The sequence below is a fragment of the Piliocolobus tephrosceles genome, chromosome 4, assembly GCF_002776525.5.
Source record: "Piliocolobus tephrosceles isolate RC106 chromosome 4, ASM277652v3, whole genome shotgun sequence".
Lineage (NCBI taxonomy): Eukaryota > Metazoa > Chordata > Mammalia > Primates > Cercopithecidae > Piliocolobus > Piliocolobus tephrosceles.
In genome coordinates, this window is record NC_045437.1 from 174,200,629 (window position 1) to 174,222,198 (window position 21,570).

A 21,570-nucleotide genomic window follows, 5' to 3' on the forward strand; every position below is an offset into this window, starting at 1 on the left:
AGCTGGGATCATGCCACTGCACTCCAGCCTGGCTGACAGAGCAACACTCTGTCTCAAAAATAAAAACAAAAACAGAAAATTACAAGTGCTGGTGAGAATGTGGATGAATTGGAATACTGTGCACTCTTGATGGCAATATAAAATGGGACAGCTACTGTGGAAAATAGTATAGCAGTTCCTAAAAAATTAAAAATAGAATTACCGTGTGTTCCACAAATTCTACTTCTGAGTCTTCCCACCAAATATTATTCATACTGGTGAAAACATGGAAGTGTTCCAAGTGTCCATGGACAGAAGAATGGATAAACAAAATGTGGTATCTGCATTCAATAGAATACTATTTAACCTTTTTTTTTTTTTTTTTTTGAGATGGAGTCTCGCTCTGTCGCCCAGGCTGGAGTGCAGTGGCTGGATCTCAGCTCACTGCAAGCTCTGCCTCCCGGGTTTACGCCATTCTCCTGCCTCAGCCTCCCAGGTAGCTGGGACTACAGGCGCCGCCACCTCACCTGGCTAGTTTTTTGTACTTTTTTTTAGTAGAGACGGGGTTTCACCGTGTTAGCCAGGATGGTCTCGATCTCCTGACCTCGTGATCCGCCCGTCTCGGCCTCCCAAAGTGCTGGGATTACAGGCTTGAGCCACCGCGCCCGGCCTATTTAACCTTAAAAAGGAAGAAAATTTTGACATATGCTATAACATGGTTGAACTTTGAGGACATTGTGCTTAGCAAAGCAAGCCAGTCACAGTCTCTTGTATGAGAGAACTTAGAGTGATCAAAATTATAAGAGAGACAGTGGAATGGTGATTGCTAGGGGATAATGGGAGAGGGCAAAAGGGGGTTGTTATTTAATAGAGTTCTAATTTTACAAGATGGTAGAGTTCTGGAGATGAATGGTGGTGATAGTTATACAACATTATGAATGTATTTAATACCACTGGACTATGCTTAAAAATGAGTAAGATAGTAAATCTTATGTTGTGTATTTTTAACACGATTTTTAAAAATTGGGGAAAAAAAGGTGACCCTTAGTGGCATGAGTGAAATTAGATAGCAGGGTGGGAGGAGGACTTTCAAATTTTGATGCTAAATATTGTATTATTTTCACAGTGAAAATGTAATCATGTATTTCTGAGCAACATATTAAATATTACATGAATTCAACAAAGGACCAGTTATCTAGAACGTATAAAGAAATCTCAAAACTCAGCACTAAAAACAACCAATCCAACTAGAAAGTGGTCAAAAGGTATACACGAAAAGATGTTCAATATCATTTGCCATAAGAAAAATAAAAATTAAAATCACAGTTAAATAGTTAAATGTGATTGCACACGTATCAGAATGGCTAAAATAAAGAACAGTGAAAACACTGATCAGGTCATGGAAAAACTGGATCCAACTGCTGCTGGTAGGAATGTAAACTGGCACAACCACACTGGAAAATAATTTGACAATTTCCTATAAAACTAAAGCTTACAACCCAGCAATTGTACTCTTGGGCATTCAGTCCAAAGGAATGGAAACTTATGTTCACATAGCAGCTTTATTCATAACAACCCGAATTGGATAGGTGAGTCACTAAACAAGCTGTGGTGCATACACACCATGGAATACTGTTGAAATGGGACACAACTTGGATGACTCTCCAGGGAATTATACTGAGTGAAAAAAGCTAATCTAAAAGGTTAGGTACTATATGATTCCATTTATATAACATTTCTGAAGGGACAGGGTGTTAGGAATGGAAAACAGATTAGTGGTTGACAGGGTTTAGGGATGGAGAACAGAGGGAAGTAGTTAAGAGAAGCAGAAGTCTTCGAGCTGCGAAAGCTTTCCTGGACCTAGTGAACCTCCATCCCAGAGTCTTTGGTTAGGCCCCTGAAGACTTTGCAACCTCGCCAAGGTTCTGGGCGATGTCAGGAAAGTGTGGAGTCTGAAGAACCCTGGCCTCTTTTTCAACTCAGTACCTCCAGAGTAGAAAGGAGACTGGGGATTTGTTGCTTTCTACAGCATACTTCTTGACAGATTCCTCACCGTTTTAAACACCCCCAGAGGAAATGTGAAGGGAAACTCATTTAACAACTCCTGTATACAATTGGCGTCCAGCAATCATTAGCATTTGGCAGGCAAGCAGAGATATATTAAAAGAGGAAAACCTCTGCCTGATTACATTATAAGTACCACAAGAATTTCCCAAACAACCCAAACAAATTCCTCAGCCTCTGCTAAAAGCCAAGCAGAGGAATAACAGCTTTCTGGCAGTTCATCTTTCTCTCCACTCTTATTTATAAATTCCAGAGATTTTGTTGATTGTTCTAGAGATTAGCAAAGTTAGTTTTTCCCTCAATCCCTAAATTGTGTCCCATTATCCAGACCATTCAGATCCTGTTTGTAGGCTGATGATAAGGATCCATTAAATGGTTTTCAAAAGCCACATACTACTTGACCCCCTATTCATTATATTTACAGAATCCCAAGTGCAGCTATTAAAATAGATGCTGATCATTTACATGCTGGAATTGGTTTATTTTGTTCTCTCATATGCTTAACCTCAGGCCTTATTTGAAGAACGGAAGAAAATAATTATTTTCTCTCGTCCATTTTCTTAATTTGCAATTGCAATCACTTCTACAGGGAGACCTCTCTAAGAAGTCATTGCCAAGGGAGACAAAGGGTTGAGAAGGAAAAGCAACTAACACCCGGGCTGCTGGCCACTGTAGGGGCTGAGTGCGTGCTGTGGGATTCTAGGGTGCTGCTGGCTCAGGCTTACCTTGACTGGATTCTTAACTTCTTATCTTTCCTCTCTCTTCTGGTTTGACTAAAAGTGACGACATAGATTATTCCCATAAAGCAGTTCCAAACCTATGTGGAAAATCAGCTGAGGCTGTAGCAGATTCTCTCTTTTTACTCCCTTGTTCAAAAGTAATCAGATCCTAAAATTTGAAAGGAATTTGAAAGGAAATCTAAAATTCCAGGCAAGACTTGAAACTGCGAAATCATTGTCTTACTGTCTTTTGTTTTTGTGCAATCATTAGACTCTTTGGTTCATGGCTTTCTTTGAAAACAGGAATTAGCAGCCTGTGCTGTAGGAAAATGCAAGTGTTTACAGACATATAAAATTTTGCTTTATGATTTCAGAGAGCCACACACCATCTCAGCACCTGAGCCAATGCCTAAAGGATGTTACCAGTAGATTAGAATAAAAATATCAGGTGATTGAGGGAAGGAAATAGTCAAGCAAATGTGTAAAGCAAAGGAGTCTCTGTCTTGTATTTGAAATTTTTAGACATGACAAGAGAAAATAATTTTTAAAAACTCTATACCTGTGTTGGAACAAGAGTTGGAGTTGCCGTAGTGAATCAGAGGCTGAAAAAGTCCTGGAAGATAGAAGGCAGAAAGAGTCATACACCAGACCTATGCAATGATGTTGTGGCAAAAGGTATCAGGGCTCCTGAGATGCCCCAGTCTCAGAGGTGGCAGGCAGTGAAGCAGCTGGACCCTGAGGCAACCAAAAGGGTAATTGCTCAGGGATGGGAGGAGGAGGAGCCATGCAGATCAGCTCCTTTTTTCCATTCCATCCCATTCCCATGGACCAGAAGCAAACGAGAGGTATCTGTTCCTAGGTGAGAGAAGAGAGTGAGGACTCTTGGGCTACAGATAATACTAGAAAGCTGGTGACATCCAGGAAGACAAGCAAGCACCCTCATCTGGAAGACAGCCAACGGTCAACGCCTCCCCAGTCAGTGCATGAAGCCTGGTAATACATCTGTGGAGCTAGACAGACACAAAGGAGTTCTCAAATAGAAACACAAAGGAGGGTCATCAAACATCTGAAACCAGCCAAGGGCAAATCTAAAGTCAGAATTGCCCTGGAGAGTAAATATAGTTACCCTATTTAGTTAAACTCCATATAGTTATGAAGCAAATTAAATGAGACTTACAATTAGTATTGACAATATCCTCAGGAAAATTAAAATGCAAGAAAAGGTTAAAAGTTAAGGGACAGGAAAAGTATTTATACTTTATAGATCAGAAAAAGAAATATTCTGAATATATTCATAAATAGTGATCAAACAAATGCAAAACCCCAAATCGGGGCTGAGGAAAGTCAAGCTGCCTGAGGTGGGGGCTGTCAGTGATCACAGGTGGGCTCTTAGCTTGGGCATTTCTGGCTGTGACCAAAAGGCCACTAAACAACTGAAAACTGATCTCGTCATGAATTTTGTTTCTTTCTGAAACTTTAATTCTGTTTTGTTTTGTTTTTAATGTTAAAAAATGGGTACCAAATGGGAAGGAAAAAAAAATGGTCAAAACCTCAAACATTCATTGCATAAAAGTAAAATAATGGGCTGGATTGTGCTGATGCTTCAGTTAACTTCTCCAACAGATAAGATAAAAGGGAATAGCTCTGAACACGAACAATGTGTCAGACAAGTAATAAGAATGACAGCATTACAATATCACAGATAGATGAGGAAAATGAGGCACAGAGAAGCTATGTAACATGCTGGATGTCACTACACTAGTAGATAGCAGAGACACTGCATATCGAGGTCTCTTGGACTATAGGTGGCACTTTTAAACACTATGCATTATTGCTTCTACTTTATCAAGTGTGGTAACTCAGTGGCTATAGCAGGAAACACTATGGACATGGTCTCTGTCTGCCTGAGGTTTACAGTCGAGTGTACATTATCACACATCAATGCCAGGACAAGTCAGTATTGTTCACAGATCCACTGGAAGAGGAAAGCTGAGACAGATAGATAGATGATAGATGGATAAATAGACAGACAGATACATAGATAGGTAGATAACACTTGGAATAGATATATATTACATTTATACATTATATGATATGTATGTGTTATATATAACAATCCTAACACAAAAAGGGGGAAGAAGATAAAATTAAGTTGGCATAAACCTAGAAGTAGATTCTGAAGTGTTAAAATGCATATGCTAAGTCTGCTACTATGAAAATAATGAAAAAAATTAAAAAATTATTTTAAAGAATTAAAATGTTATACTAAAAATATTCAATTAAATCAAAAGAAAACAGTAGAGGAGATCAGGAAAAAGAGATGAAGCATGTAGAAAACAAAAAGTAGAATGTCAGATGTAAATCCAATTATATCAGTAGTAACATTAAATGTGAATAAACTAAACAATCCAATAAAAAACAAGATGGGCCAACCATATCCTGTCCATAATAAACATACTTTAGATTCAAACATACAAATAGGTTGAAAATAAAATATGGAAAAAGATGTATGATGCAAATAGCAACCAAAGACAGTTGGAGTGGCTACATGATATTAAACAAAACTCACAGTAAAAAAAATTACTAAAGATAAAGGTTGATATTTTATGGTCAACCCACCGGGAAGATAAAACAATGAAAACTTATAAGTACCTAACAACAAAGACCAAAATACATAGAGAAAAACTGACAGAATTAAAGGGAGAAATAGACAACAATAATTCATGGAAACTTCAATAATCTATTTTCAATAATGAGTATAACCCAAAATAAATGAAAACATTCACACAGATGTCACAGCAGCATTATCTAATAGCCAAAAAAACAGATACAACCCAGGTGTCCATCAACTGATGAATGGGTAAACAAAACATAGCATATCCATACAATGCAGTATTATTCAACTTTAAAAAGAAATGTCTACCAGTACATGCTACAACACAGATGAACCTGGAAAGTATCATGCTAAGTGAAAAAAGCTAGTCACAAAAACCATACACATATACTGTATAATTTAATGTATATGGAATATCTGAAATAGACAAATTCGTAGAACAGAGAGTAGGTGAGGATTTTCCAAGGATGATGGCAGGAGAAAATTAAGACTGACTGCTAATGGGTATAAGGTTTCTTTTGGGGATGATGGAAATGTGGTGGAATTACATGTGGTAATGGTTGTACAATAAAATGAATATATTAAAAATTATACACTTTAAAATGATTAATTTCATGTTATATGAATTATATTTCAATAAAAGGAAGAGAAGGGAAGAAGCAGGAAGAAGGAAGGTATAAGTATTTCATTTTAGAAAAAACTAGGGGGAATAGTCTCAAGAAGGAGGAAGTTGTCATGAGTATGAAAATTTATGAGAGTAACAAGTTAAATAAGAAAGCAAAGGATCCCTTGGATTCAGGAGTCTCAGTGAAATCCAAAATGCGTGGCTTGCAAAGGGATTGGGTGATTTAAAAAACAGAAATAGTTTGAGATATTGTATTGTGTATTGTATTGTGTAAAACAAAACAAAACAAAAAAAAGGATAGTGATGTGCTTTGAAGTTAATGTTCGTGTCTTCCCAAAATTTATATGTTAAAGCCCTCATCCCTAGTATGATGGTGTTTGGAGGTGGACCTTTAGGAGGTAATTGAATCATGAGGTTGAAACCCTCATGAATAGCCTGACCTGCTTCACATTGTTCTGTGGGAAACCAAAGTAAATGTGGGGATGCTTATGCTGCTTGTTGCGCTGTGAATGATAAAGTCATTTATCTCTGTAAAAAATAATGGATAGAACAACTCAGCAGACTAGTTCAAGAAGACTCCCACAACACTATAAACCCACCAGGACTAACAGATGCTCTATTGAACACCTCAAATCAGCAGAATATATATTCTTCTCAAGTGCCTATGAACCATTTTCTAGTACAAACTACGTGTTATGCCATAAAACATAAATGTAAAAGGACTGAAATAATACAAAATATGTTCTCCAATCACAACACAATAAAATTAGAAATCAATAACAGAAAAAAATTGGAACTTACAAATATGTAGAAGTTAAATGACAGTTCTAAATACCAATGGATTAAAGAAGAAATCAAAAGAGAAATTAAAAATATTCTAAGATGAATGAAAATAAAGGCATAATGTACTAAAACATATGGGATGCCATGAAACTAATGCATAAAGGCAAATTTGTAAATGCCTGTATTAAAAAAGAAATAAGAGCTCATATCAACAGCCTAACCACTGGGAGCACCTTAAAACACTCTAGAGCAGCTAAATCTAAAACAAGCAGAAGAAAGGTAATGATAAAACCAAAAGTTGTGTCTTTGAAAAGATTAACAAAAATTGGAAAATCTTTAGGTGGTCAAGAAAAGAATACAGAAGACTAAACTTACTAAAATCAGGAATAAAAGAGGAGACATTACCACTGAACCTAGACAAACAAATGAAAGGATGCAACAGACTGTGGTTACCAACTTTTCCAAAGTGAAACTGAACACAACTTCCCTATTCTCCAGCATCAGTCTATTTGAAGCACAGAATGAAAAACTGCTTACAAAGCCATTACCGAAAGCTACTAAATTTTGTAGCTTTTAAATTGCTTAAACTTCTGACAATGTAGGACAAAAGGTGCCACAGCCTATCTACACGAGCTGTTCCTATCTCCCACTGGAAAGAAGAACTTGACGATAACAAAGACTTGCAGAGGGCCAAAATTAAAATCAAAATGGTAACATTGCAGCAACTACACAAAAACAAAATGATCCACAAAAGTAAAACTTATTAATTTATATTTATTAGTTCAGGAATAGCAGCAATTGAAACCGTGACCCACTCGTGCTAACATTGATGGTGCAGATAATATAGTTCAGTCTGAGAATTATGGAAATCTTTCTGGACAACAGGCACAATGGGAATTTTATAGCATTCCGTGGCAGCCAGATGCTTTGTAATAGAGTTTTCAGTAAACTCTGGCAACTGACGAATTTTATATTACGACCACCCAATTTAAGAACCCTTAGTATTTACTCAGTGATATAAGTTTATATAATTATGCATTAGCCACCCATAAGGGTCAAAGACTTACAAGAAAAGGAGCCTCAAGTCCCATTCATGTTTGACAGATTTTATTTTGAGAATCACTGCTTTAGAACTATCTGTGAGTTACCATTTTGTACTTGGACATATGACAGCATCATCACAGCCTTCTTTCTGTCTTTTTAGAGAAAATAGTAAGATTGACTTGATTACATGCCTTCTGTAAGTTCAAATCTCTTCCCATAATTTCTATAAATTTCTGGGGGTGGAATGCAAGTGGGCCACATGTTACAATCTCATGACCTCTTTCTTTTGATTCTCTCTTTCGTGTGAGAGATCTCTGTGCTGTGCTACAGCAATGCAGATGTGAGTGAGCCTCTGCCTTCTTATAAAATCATCAACAACAAAGTCCCCTCAGAAAAATGTTTCATGAAGATTTATGGGAAGACAGAGGAGTGATATGACAGCAAACAAACACTTTCAAATAAAGGAATAAGTTTCTGTGCTTAAAATAGTCTTCACCCATCTCTCTCCTTGCCTTCTCCTCTTCTCCTCCCCTCCTCCACAACCTGGGAGTTTGGCTAACACTCTTCACCTTGCACTAGCTGGTCTTCATCTTGCTTCTCCTCTTGATTCTCTTCTCTGTTTTTGGTTTTCTTCTCTCCTCTGTTTAGAACAACAAACCAGCTCACCTGATTCTCTCAGGGGAAGAGTTTTGATATTTTTCTGAAGCTGTGTCACCTGTGAATCAACTCTCAGGACTTTGGGGGTCTCACCTTTGCTTTATTCCCAGGAATATTTCCTGGAAAATTAACTGTGACTGGCATACAGGATTATGTAAGACCATGGCAGAGGACACTGCCACCTTGTCATTACAGGTGGCATTTTCTAAGACATGCAGAGATTTTCCCAGAAAATGTGTTGTGGAGCAAAAATTGGGTGTTTACTAAATATTTACTGTGGAAGAATGAGTTAGTGGAACAGGTAAGTCATGAAGTCATGAAGAAAAGAGAGAATGGTCAATAAAGCTACCCCAGGTGGAGTAGGGGGACAGGATCAAAACTTAAGTGGATAAATTAGTCTTTTTCTGAAGGAATGACAGCTCTTTTACTGAGAAAGCATGAAAGAAGATAACGAGGGTAAGCTGCAAATGAGATGTATTTATTTGTGGCTAGGAGAGTGGGTTAAGGGTTTGCTTCTGCAATGACTTGGATTTTCTCAGTGAAGTCAGGTCAAAAATCAACTGCTGACTGAGGACAGAGCTAGGACAGGGTTTAGCATTGTGGCTTGAGATCATTAGTTGCCAGTATTTCTTTCTTTGGCATTGTTTTCTGATTAAAAAATGTTTGTGGGTACATAGTACCTGCATATATTTACAGATTACACAGGATATTTTGATGTAGGCATGCAATGCATAAAAATTACATCAGGGCAAGTAGGGTATCCATCACCTCAAACATTTATCCTTGGTGTTACAAACAATCCAATTATACACTTTTAGTTATTTTTAAATGTACAATTAAATTATTTTTGACTATAGTCACCCTGTTGTACTAGCAAATACTAGGTCTTATTCATTCTTTCTAACTTTTTGTACCCATTAACCATTTCAACTCCCACCCCCCGCCACTTTTCACTACCCTTCACGCCCTCTAATAACCATCCTTCTACTCTGTCTTCATGAGTTCAATTATATTAGTTTCTAGCTCCCACAAATAAGTGAGAACATGTGAAGTCTATCTTTCTGTGCCTGGCTTATTTCACTTGATATAATAACCTCAATCAAGTTCCATCCATGTTGTTTTAAATGACAGGATCTCATTCTTTTTATGGCTTTGCAGTACTTCACTGTGTATATGCACCACGTTGTCTTTATCCATTCGTCTGTTGATGGGCTCTTAAGTTGCTTCCAAATCTTGGCTATTGTGAATAGTGCTGCAACAAACATGAGAGTGCAGATATCTCTTCGATATCCTGATTTCTTTTATTTTGGGTATATACCTGGGAGTGGGATTGCCAGATCATAAAGTAACTCTATTTTTAGTTTTTTGAGGAACCTTCATAGTGGTTGTACTAATTTATATTCCCATCAACAGTGTACAAGGGTTTCCTTTTCTCCACATTCTTGCCAGGATTTGTTATTGCCTGTCTTTTGGATATCAGCCATTTTACCTGGGGTGAGATAATATTTCATTGTAGTTTTGATTTGCATTTCTCTGATGATCAGTGATGTTGAGCACCTTTTCATATGTCTGTTTGACATTTCTATGTCTTATTTTGAGAAATGTCTGTTCAAATTTTTTTGCCCATTTTTAATTGGATTATTAGACTTTTTCCTGTAGAATTGTTTGAGTTCCTTATGTATCCTGGTTACTAATTTCTTGTCAGATGGGTAGTTTGCAAATATTTTCTCCCATTCTGTGATTGTCTCTTCGCTTGGTTGATTGTGCCCTTTGATGTGCAGGAGCTTTTTAACTTAATGTGATCCCATTTGTCCATTTTTGCTTTGGGTGCCTGTGCTTGTGGGATATTACTTAAGAAATGTTTGCCCAGATCAATGTTCTGGAGAGTTTTCCCAATGTTTTATTGTAATAGTTTCATAGTTGAATGTCTTATATTTAAATCTTTAATCTATTTTAATTTGATTTGTATATATGGCAAGAGGTAGGAGTCTAGTTTAATTCTTCTGCATATGGATACTCATTTTTCCCAGCACCATTTATTGAAGAAACTGTCCTTTCCTCAATGTATGTTCTTTTCATCTTTGTCAAAAATGAGTTCGCTGTAGATATATGGATTTATCTCTGGGTTCTTTATTCTGTTCCGCTAATCTATATGTCTATTTTAATGCTAGTACCATTCTGTTTTGGTTACTATAGCTCTGTAGTATAATTTAAAGTCAGGCAATGTGATTCCTCCAATTTTGTTCTTTTTGCTTAAGGTGCTTTTGGATATTCTGGGTCTTTTTAGTTTCATATAAATTTTGGAAATTTTTTCTATTTCTGTGAAGAATGTCATTGGTATTTTCATAAGGATTGAATTAAATATATATTGCTTTGAGAAGTATGGATATTTTAACAATATTAATTCTTCTAATCCATGAACATAAAAATGTTTTTCCACTTTCTTGTGTCTTTTTCAGTTTCTTACATCAATGTCTTATAGTTTTCATTGTAGAGATCTTTTGCTTTTTTGATTAAGTTAATTCCTAGGTATTCTCTTTTACTTGTGGCTATTGTAAATGGAATTATTTTCTTGATTTCTTTTCAGATTGTTCACTGTTGGCATATAGAAATGCAACTGATTTTTGTATTTTCATTCTGTATCCTGCAACTTTACTGAATTTATGTAGTGTGAGTAGTAATATCTCCTTTTTCATCTCTGATTTTATTGATTTGGATCTTCTCCCTTTTTTCTTAGTCTGGCTAAAGGTTTGTCAATTTTGCTTATCTTTAAAAGACCAGCTTTTTCTTTCATTATCCTTTCGTATTGTTTTCTTCATTTCAAATTCATTTATTTCTGCTCTGATCTTTATTATTTCCTTCTTCTACTAATTTTAGGTTTGGTTTGCTCTCACTTTTCTAGTTCTTTAGTATGCATTATTAGGTTGTTTATTTGAATTTTTTTTTGCTTTTTGATGAAGGCACTTATAGCTATAAAGTTCCTTTTAGCACTGCTTTCATTGTATCCCACAGATTTTGGTATGTGTGTTTCCATTATTATTTGTTTCAAGAAATTTTTCAAATTCTTTCTTAATTTCTTTATTGACCAACTGGTCATTCAGGAACATATTGTTTGATTTCCATGTGTCTGTATAATTTCCAAAATTCCTCTTGCTATTGATTTCTAGTTTTATTCCATCATGGTCAGAGAAAATGTGTGATATTATTCAAAATTTTTTGAATGTTTTGTGATCTAACATATAGTCTATCCTTGAGAATGGTTGATGTACTGAGGAATAATTTTATTCTGCAGCTGTTGGGTAAAACCTTCTATAAATATCTATTAGGTCCATTTGGTTTATAGTGCAGATTAAATTTGATGCTTCTTTGTTGATTTTCTGTCTGGAAGGTCTATCTGATTCCACAAGTGGGGTGTTAAAATCTCCAGCTGTTACTGTCTTTGGGTCTATCTCTTTTTTTTTTTTTGCAGTGGCCGGATCTCAGCTCACTGCAAGCTCCGCCTCCCGGGTTCCCGCCATTCTCCTGCCTCAGCCTCCCGAATAGCTGGGACTACAGGCGCTGCCACCTCGCCAGGCTAATTTTTTGTATTTTTTAGTAGAGACGGGGTTTCATCGTGTTAGCCAGGATGGTCTGGATCTCCTGACCTTGTGATCCACCCGCCTCAGCCTCCCAAAGTGCTGGGATTACAGGCGTGAGCCACCACGCTCGGCTGGGACTATCTCTTTTTTAACTCTAACAATATTTGTTTTACATATCTGGGTGCTCCAGTGTTTGGTGCATATATGTTTACAATGGTCATATCCTTTTGGTGAATTAATTCCTTTATCATTATATAGAGACCTTCTTTGTCTATTCCTATAGTTTTTGTTTCTAAATCTATTTCGTCTGATATAAATACAGATACTCTTGCTCTGCTTTGGTTTCACTGATATAGAATATCTTTTCCATCTCTTTACTTTATTTTCTGTTTATGTGTGCTCGTATAGGTGACATGTGTTTCTTTTTTTTTTTTTTTTTTTTTTTCAGATGGAGTCTGACTCTGTCTTCCAGGCTGGAGTGCAGTGGCATAATCTCAGCTCATTGCAACCTCTGCCTCCTGGGATCAAGTGATTCTCCTGCCTCAGCCTCTCGAGTAACTGGGGCCACACCTGGCCAATTTTTGTAATTTTAGTAGAGATGGGGTTTCACTATGTTGGCCAGGCTGGTCTCGAACTCCTGACCTCGTGATCTGCCTGCCTCAGCCTCCCAAAATGCTGGGACTACAGGCATGAGTCACTGCACCCAGCCTGGCGAACTGTGTTTCTTGTAGGTAACATATCACTGGGTCTTGTTTTTTGTTGTTGTTGTTGTTTTTCTTATCCCTTCAGCCAGTCTATGTCTTTTGATTGGAGAGTTTAGTTCATTTATATTCAATGTTATTATTGATAAGTAAGGACTTTACTCCTGCCATTTTATTTGTTTTCTGCTTTTGTGTGTGTGTATGTGTGATCTTCTCTTCCTTCTTTCTTTCATTCCTGTCTTGCTTTTAGTGAAGCTAATTTTTTTCTGGTGGTATGATTTAATTTCTTGCTCATTATTTTTTGGTTTATCTGTTGTGTATTTTTTAATTTGAGGTTACCATGAGGCTTGCAAAGAGTATCTTATAATCCATTATTTTAAAACAAAAATGTAATCCTGTTTGCATAAACGAATAGCAAACAAATAGGCAAAAGGAACTAATAAATACTATACATATTAGCTTCATCCATTTTAACTTTTATTGTCTCTATATCTTATTGTACTGTATATTCTTGAAAAGTTACTATAGTTATTATTTTTGATTGCTTCATCAAAAAGATTGGTTCTCTTTCTACCCAAGATCATTGTAGTTTACACACCATAATTACAGTGTGATAATACTTTGTGATTTTTTTGTGTACTTACTATTACCAGTGAGTTTTGTGCCTTCAGATGATTTTTTATTGTTCATTAACATCTTTTTCTTTCAGATTGAAATACTCTCTTTAGCATTTCTTGTAGGACAGGTCTGATATTGATGAAATCCTCAGCTTTGTTTGTCTGAGAAAGTCTTTATTTCTCCTTCATATTTGAAGGATATTTTCACCCAACATACTATTCTAGGGTAAAAGTTATTTGCTTTCAGAATTTCAAGTATGTCATGCTACCCTCTCTGGGCCTGTAAGGTTTCTACTGCAAAGTCTGCTGCCGGATGTATTGGAGCTCCACTGTATGTTATTTGTTTCTTTTCTCTTGTTGCTTTTGGGGTCCTTTTTTTACTCTTGATCTTTAGGAGTTTGGTTATTAAATGCCTTGAGGTAATCTTTGCGTTAAACGTGCTTGGCATTGTATAACCTTTTTGTACTTGGATATTGCTATCTTTCTCTAGGTCTGGGAAGTTCTCCCTTTGAATAAACTTTTCTTTCAATAAACTTTCTATCCCACCTCCTCTTTAAGACCAATAACTCTTAGATTTGCTCTCTTGAGACTATTTTCTAGGTCCTGCAGGCATGCTTCTTTGTTTTTATTCTTTTTTTGTTTTGTCTCCTCTGTGTATTTTCAAATAGCCTGTCTTCCAGTTCACCAGTTCTTTATTCTGCTTGATCAGTTCAGCTGTTGAAGACTCTGATGTGTTCTTCAGTATGCCAATTGCGTTTTTCACCTCCAGAATTTCTGCTTGTTTCTTTATTCTTTGTGTTTTCCCAAAACAGCTATTTTGAATTCCCGGTCAGAAAGGTCACATATTTCTTTTCTCTAGGCCTGGTCTCTAGTGCCTTATTTAGTTCATTTGGTGAAGTCATGTTTTCCTATATGGTCTTGATGCTCATGGATGTTCTTCGGTGTCTAGGCATTGAAGAGTTCGATATTTACTGTGGTCTTTGCAGTCTGGGCTTGTTTGTACTTGTCCTTCTAGGCAAGGCTTTCCAAGTATTTGAATGGTCTTGACTGTAGTGATCTAAGCCTACTTTAGGGGGCACCCCAAGCCCAGTAATGTTGTGGTCCTTGCAGACTCATAAAGGTACCACCTTTGTAGTCTGGGATAAGATCCAGAAAAAGTAGCTGGATTATGGGACAGAGACTCTTGTTCTCTTCTCTTACTTTCTCCCAAACAAATGAAGTCTCTCTCACTCTCTGTTTTGAGCTTCCTGGAGCTGGGGTTGGAGAGTCCCTGTGGCCACCACTCCTGAGTCTGTACTGGGTCAGACTGAAGCCCGGACAGTGCTAGCTATCTCCCAGGGCCCGCTGTAACCGCTACCTGGCTACCACATATGTTTGCTCAAGGCCCTGTGTCTCTACAGTCAGCAGGTGGTGAAACCAGCCTGGCTTATGTCCTTCCCTTCAGTGTGGCAAGTTCCCGCATGCCCCACATGGGTCCAGAGGTGCTGTCTGGTGCTAGGGACTAGAGTCAAAAACCTTAGAAGTCTCTTTGGTATTCTGTTGTACTGCAGTTGAGCTGGTACAAACCAAGATATACAGTACTTCCCACTCTTTGCTTCCCTTTCCACAGGTAGAGGTGCCTCACCCCATGACCACCACCACCACAAGCCCTCAGGGAGTACTACCAGGTTACCATCAATGTTCCCTTAAGTTCCAAGGGCTCTTCAGTCAGCTTGTGCTGAATGTTGCCTAGCCTAAGACTCAACCTTCAGTGGGCTCTCCTCTGGCCCAGGGCAGGTTCAGAAATGCTGTCCAAGTGCCAAAGCCTGGAATTGAGGACCCTAAGATCCCACTCAGTGCTCTACCTCACTGTGCTGAATTGGTACCTAAGGTGAAAGACAAAGTCTCCTTTACTTTTTCCTCCACTTTTCTCAAGCACAGGGAGTCTCTCCCTATAACCACCATAGCTGGGAATGTATTGAGTCTCACCTGAAGCCAGCAAGTCTGAGTCTCACCCAAGGCTTACAAGATACTACTGGGTATTGCTGCTGGTTTTTCAGGGCCCAAGGGCTCTTTAGTTAGCAAGTGATGAGTCCTGACAGCACAAAGGCCTTCCCTTCAAGGCAGCAGGTTCCCTTGTAGCCCAGAGTGTGCCTAGAAATGTTGTCCAGCAGCTAGGGCCTGGAAAGGGGGCCTCATGACTCTGACTGGTGCCCCATCCTACAATGGCTGAGCTGGTATCCAAGATGCAAGACAAAGTCCTCTTTACTATTTCTTATCCTCTACTCAAGCAGAAGGATGCGATATCTTTTGGAGCTGCAAGCTGTACAGCCTGGGGTTAAAAGAGGGTTGGTGGCCGGGCGCGGTGGCTCAAGCCTGTAATCCCAGCACTTTGGGAGGCCGAGACGGGCGGATCACGAGGTCAGGAGATCGAGACCATCCTGGCTAATACGGTGAAACCCCATCTCTGCTAAAAACTACAAAGAAAACTAGCCGGGCGAGGTGGTGGGCGCCTGTAGTCCCAGCTACCCGGGAGGCTGAGGCAGGAGAATGGCGTGAACCCGGGAGGCGGAGCTTGCAGTGAGCTGAGATCCGGCCACAGTACTCCAGCCTGGATGACAGAGCCAGACTCTGTCCCAAAAAAAAAAAAAAAAAAAAAAAGAGGGTTGGTGTAAGCATGTTCTTAGCCACCCTGGCTGGTGTCTCAGTAAGTCACATTCCCCCCAAGCCCACTGTCTCTGAGCCCAGTTCAGCACTAGGACTCATGGAGGAGTTGCAGTATTTGTAGCCTAGACTTTCTTTCAAGTTTTTTTAGAGTCCAAGAGCACTTTAGCCCATGGTGGTGAGGCTCGCCAGAACTCAAGTTTGATTTCTGGGATGGGTGATTCTCCTTTAGCTGGGCTAGTTTAAATACTGCCTCCATGAATGAGCATCAGCTGAGTTAGCCCAGTTTTGCTTTCTGCTGTGACAGGGCAGCACTGAGTTCAATGCAGTGTTGCACCATTGCTACTCTCTCACTCTCCCAAGCCCACAGATTCTCTCTCCGTGTCACATGGCCACTGCCAACAGATGTGGGAAGAGTAAAATTGGCAATTCAAGACTGTCTTCCCTACCTTCTTCAATGCCTTTTTCAGCAATATAAAGTTAAAAGCAGATATTGTGAGTGCTCAGCTGATTTTTGGTTCTTTTGAAGGCATTTTTTGGTGTAGATAGTTGTTAAATTTGTGTCCTTGTGGGGGTGAGGGTGGGGAACGGTAAGCCCTTCTATTCAGCCATTTTGCTTTGCCCCTCTCACCAGCATTTCTAATCTCTTATATTGTACAATCATTTCCACCATTTATACTCAACTACAGGTATGATCAGATGAGAAAAGTGATGCATAGAATCTGGGTTGTGGTTTTGTGAGTCCAGTAAAATAGAAGGGCATGAAGACAAGCAAATATAGTGATGCAACAAAAGCATCATCTAAGGAAAGGTGGTACCCTGGAAAAAAATTGAGGGGTTCAAATAAATGGACCTGGGTAAAATTAGATATATTGTGAGTGAAAGGCTGAGCTAGAAGAATAAGAGGTTTCTGACAGAAGGCATACTATGAATGCTAAAAGTATCAGTTGGAACAACAACAACAAAAAACTTTAAATGACGTAATCCAGAGTATGACCCATGTGAATTACTTTTATGAAATTGTGGATGGAAATCACTGGAAATGAGGAGGTCAGGAACTCTGAAGCTAGGCTATTTGATTGATGATCCACAGGGCCAGTGGGTATTTCAGGATGGTGGCCATTGAGGAATGAGGTGGAAGATCATATGAGAGAATGAACAGGAGGTTGGAATAAGGCAGTAACGAAGTTGTAGAAAAGAAGGAGAAAACATTTTAATCGTTCATCAAAGTAACATTATTTCAAAAAATGAAGTCATCATTTACATGGAATAAATACCAAAACTCATGCTTTTTTTATTTATATATAGGAATCAGTTTGTCCTTGAGTGAGAATGGATGAGAGAAAATGTGGAGCTCCTGACATAGTAGCAGAGCAAAGATGATCACTACCATAGTGTGTTACTCTGATGCTTCAAAAAGATCAAGACATAATGGCCTGATCAAAAGGTGTGTCCAGATTTTGGTGGGTTTTTTTTGTTTGTTTGTTTGTTTGTTTTTTGAGATGGAGTCTCATTCTCTCGCTCAGGCTGGAGTGCGGTGGTGTGATCTCTGCTCACTGCAACCTCCACCTCCCTGGTTCAGTTGATTCTCCTGCCTCAGCCTCCTGAGTAGCTGGGACTACAGGTACCTGCCACCACACCCGGCTAATTTTTGTATTTTTAGTACAGATGGGGTTTCACCACGTTGGTCAGCTTGGTTTCGAACTCCTGACCTCCTGATCCATCCACCTGCCTTGGCCTCCCAAAGTGCTGGGATTACAGGCGTGAGCCACTGTGCCCAGCCCCGATTTTGTTTTTTAAATGAAGGCCACAAAGACGGTAGGTTGGGTGCCCGCTAGCAAAAGTTGAGAGACTAGAAAATCTTAAAGAAATGGATGTTGGGTGTTGCTGAAACAGTTAAAGCAAGGAATGCTGCTCTTATAAAATATAAACAAAATACAAACAAATCCCCCACCCCACCCCACCCAACACACACTAGATGCTACAGGCTGAATTCTCACTCTAAAAGGTAACTGTTGCCATGAAAAGCAACAGATGATTAATTGAACAAATTGCTTAAAAGTTCTGGAAGAAAGTTTTCTTTCTAGATTAAAAATCTATGGTTCAGGGGCAGGTGCAGTGGCTCACGCCTGTAATCCCAGCACTTTCGGAAGCCAAGGCAGGAAGATCATTTGAGTTCAGGAGTTCAAGACCAGCCTGGGCAATATAGTGAGACCCTTTCTCTATAAAAAGAAAAAAAAAATTTTTCAAATCCATTGTGGTACTAATGGGGTAAATTATAGAGGAAAGCATACTTGGACATGATGTGTAGAACAATGTAAATCTCTGGAAACTCTGTTTCTGCAGAATGCATTGTCCCTCTGGGGAAATGGGATTTGCCTCTACTTTGACACTCTGTGACCAATTCAATTTTGCAGATCAGCATCATGCAAAGATCTGTTTACGCATTCACAAGATTTCCACCAAATAATGAACACGGACATTTTCTCAGGCTACACAATTACCGGCCAATTCCAAGAAAGATTATAAATATTGTGTTTTCCTTTTCTACCACTCTTTAGGATTCTTGGACAAAAATCTAAGAAGGGAACAATTCCTTTAAAAGAGACATCTTGAGGCTCTAATAAAACAAAAGTTTCTACTTAACCTCAAACAGCAAAGGTTAAACTGCAAACTATTTGACACCAAAGTTATTAGAATGGTACAAATAAATAAATTTATTGTAAATGTCAGAGTATAATTTTTTAAAAGCCAACCCCATGATGAACCAAAATTTATCCATTCATTAATCCACTTACTCAGGAAAGACTTATGCTAGATGCCAGAGATATAATGATGAGCCTTCGTCAAAAAAAATAAATAAATAAAAGTTTTTTGTTTTTTGTTTTTTTCAAAAGTTACTTACAAGTATTAAGTCATAGATACTCCTGATAGGCAAATATGCTTCTTGTTTTTCACTTCTTGGAACAACTTTATATGTAGTCTTATCTGAATTTACTTCAATAATCAAATATTTGTAAAATGGATTCAGTATATAGCCTTATATCGATACTGTGCTATCAGTTTTTAGAAATAAAATGAACAAGGCAGCAAGCTGAAAGAAATACTTCTATTGGTTGTTTACTGAAAAGTAGTTAGTTTTCAGCATCTCTTAGAAAAGAATGCAATTTGCCTACTCCAGTCAGAGAGGAAAATTCTGTACACAAAATCCATCAAAGTCATTGTGAGAGGATTTGTTGGCTTGGAGACTGCAGGGTTGTTCTTTGAATAGCCTCCTTCAGGAAGCTGCACATTTCATTAGTTAAGATTCTACTTTTGAGGGAATAGTAATCCAGGCATCTACAGCCTCTAAAATTATGTACAATTAACCACTGGTAAGCATTAACTAAGAAGAAAGATTTGCTGTCAAAATTCACTGTATTAAAATTGGAATTCAAAACTGTAACAATAAAAACTACAAGCTTTCTTAGAGCCATGTTTCTTAGAGCCGTGTTTCTAGAGCCATGTTTCTTAGAGCCATGTTTCTTAGAGCTTTCTTTGAAAGCACCAAAGAATCTGTTCAGCATCTCTAGTGTAGGAATGCTGAGCTTTTTCTCTGGAGGAGAGCACATTCATGAGTGTTGGCTGAGGGCTCACTCAGTCTGGGAGTAGGTCACAGGATGAAATGGAGATTAACTCAGCACTCATTCTGCTGGCTCGGATGGCTTTGAGATTTTATTTTCTTTACTCAGATTCTGTGGGGGAAATTGAGGGTGATATTCAGATGAGCTGAATGCCAAGTGTTTGGAAAACTGTGAGAGTCCAACACAGTTTCTAAGAGCCCCGATCATTCTGAGCATTTTGATTGTGCCAGTAATTGTAAATCTCGTTTTAGCAGCCTGCACCCAGAGGCTCCACAGAAGACGATGATTCCTCGGAAAAGCTCGATTTGTATTTTACCTCTACTGAATGAACATGGGCTTTGCTAGATTATTTCATTCTTCTCTCAAATTTAAACTTAAACCCACTGAGTGAATCTTCTAAAACTTGTAATCTAGCAAAAACGTTGAATCTGCAAACTAGCAAAAACTTTGAATATGTTGATGCAGAATATAGAATCATCTTACAGGCACTAATCTGAACAGAAAATATACGTGTAACACTAAGGGAAACCTATATGAAGATCCTGTGAGCGGTGACCTTTCTTTTTATGTTAAGACAGACTTTTTTTTTTAATACTGATCAACAATTGCTACTAGGGCAATTTGGGTTGCACGTGCAGCCATCTAAAACAAACTAGTTTAAGCAAGAAAGCAATTGATTATGGGTTCAGCCATGGCTGGATCCAGGGCCTCAAGAATTGTTAGCAATCAGTCACTCTTACACCTTGCTGCCTCATTCCCCATCTCTGCTCTGCTTTCCTCTATGTCAACTTCATTCTCAGGCAAGGCATTCTTTTCGTTGTTTTGGAAAGATAGTCTTCAGTAACTTGATGTTTAATTCGACCTAGCTAGTAACCTTAAGGAAAAAGATTGCCTTCTTCCCAATGGTTTTACAAAAAGCCATCTATAGGAATGACATTGATTGGCCTTGCTGGGAAGGGGATCAGGTCTGCATCTCAGGAAACAAGACTCATGTAATCAGAACATGTTGGGGGTGCATCCCAGAACGCTAAATCGTATGCGGTTAGCAAAAGAAGAGGGAAAGGGTGTTGGTCGGGTAAATGTAACAGGTGGCAAGAATTAAAGTTCAAGTTATGTCTAGGGTCAAGATTTTATTGCAAGAATTTGTGTGGAAATAAGGTAGATCAGAAACAATCTCAACCATTTTCGTTGAGAAATGCAGCCTAATTCCTATACCACTGTAGCTCCAGAAGTCTGACTGCAAGTCTGGATCAAAATAGCCACTCTCAAAATTTGCCACATCTGAGTCTTAGAGTCTGGCATGCTTCCTCCTGTGGTACCTAACCATTATGGTGCTTCTGTTTCTTCTGTTTTTGTGGCTACTGACTCATTTCTGCTCTTCATTTGTTCATAGTTTCTATTTATCGTTCTCTCTTTATGTGTTTATCATCTTCTGTACTACTATTTTTGTTTTATATTGTATTAATTTCTGCTTTCAACATATATTCTTTCTTCTATTTTCTTAGGAGTTTCTCTGTGGTCCTTCTAGCAATTTTTTATTTGAATAGCTCATTAATTTTTCATCTTTCTTTTTTGTAATATATGCAATTAAGGTTATAAATTGCCTTCTAAGTACTGCATTAGCTGTATCCAACAAGTTTTGACATGCAGTGCTTTCTATGTCATCCAGTTCTAAATATTTTATAATTCTCATTAAAATTTTTCTTTATTCTGTGACTTAAGAAACATTATTATGAAGGCTTATTATATATAAAGTGCATGATTAAGTGAATAACTCAATGAATTTTACATATGTATACACTTGTGTAGCTACTGCCCAGATCAAGATATAAAACATTTCCAGCATCCCAAGGAGTTTTTCTATGCCCCTTTCCCCAAAATACCCCGCCAGATGTAACCACTATTGACTAATACCATGGATTA

At 38.2% G+C, this 21,570-nt stretch overlaps 1 long non-coding RNA gene across 1 annotated transcript in view; it reads left to right on the plus strand.

The window, feature by feature from the left end:
* The first annotated feature begins 8,494 nt into the window (after positions 1 to 8,494).
* Positions 8,495 to 21,570, plus strand: part of LOC111527845 — a 28,976-nt gene continuing 15,900 nt past the window's right edge. Inside the window, exons 1-3 of the long non-coding RNA XR_002726797.2 lie at positions 8,495 to 8,680; positions 16,388 to 16,519; positions 17,333 to 17,471. This is a non-coding gene — a long non-coding RNA (uncharacterized LOC111527845). The remainder of the gene's footprint in view (positions 8,681 to 16,387; positions 16,520 to 17,332; positions 17,472 to 21,570) is intronic.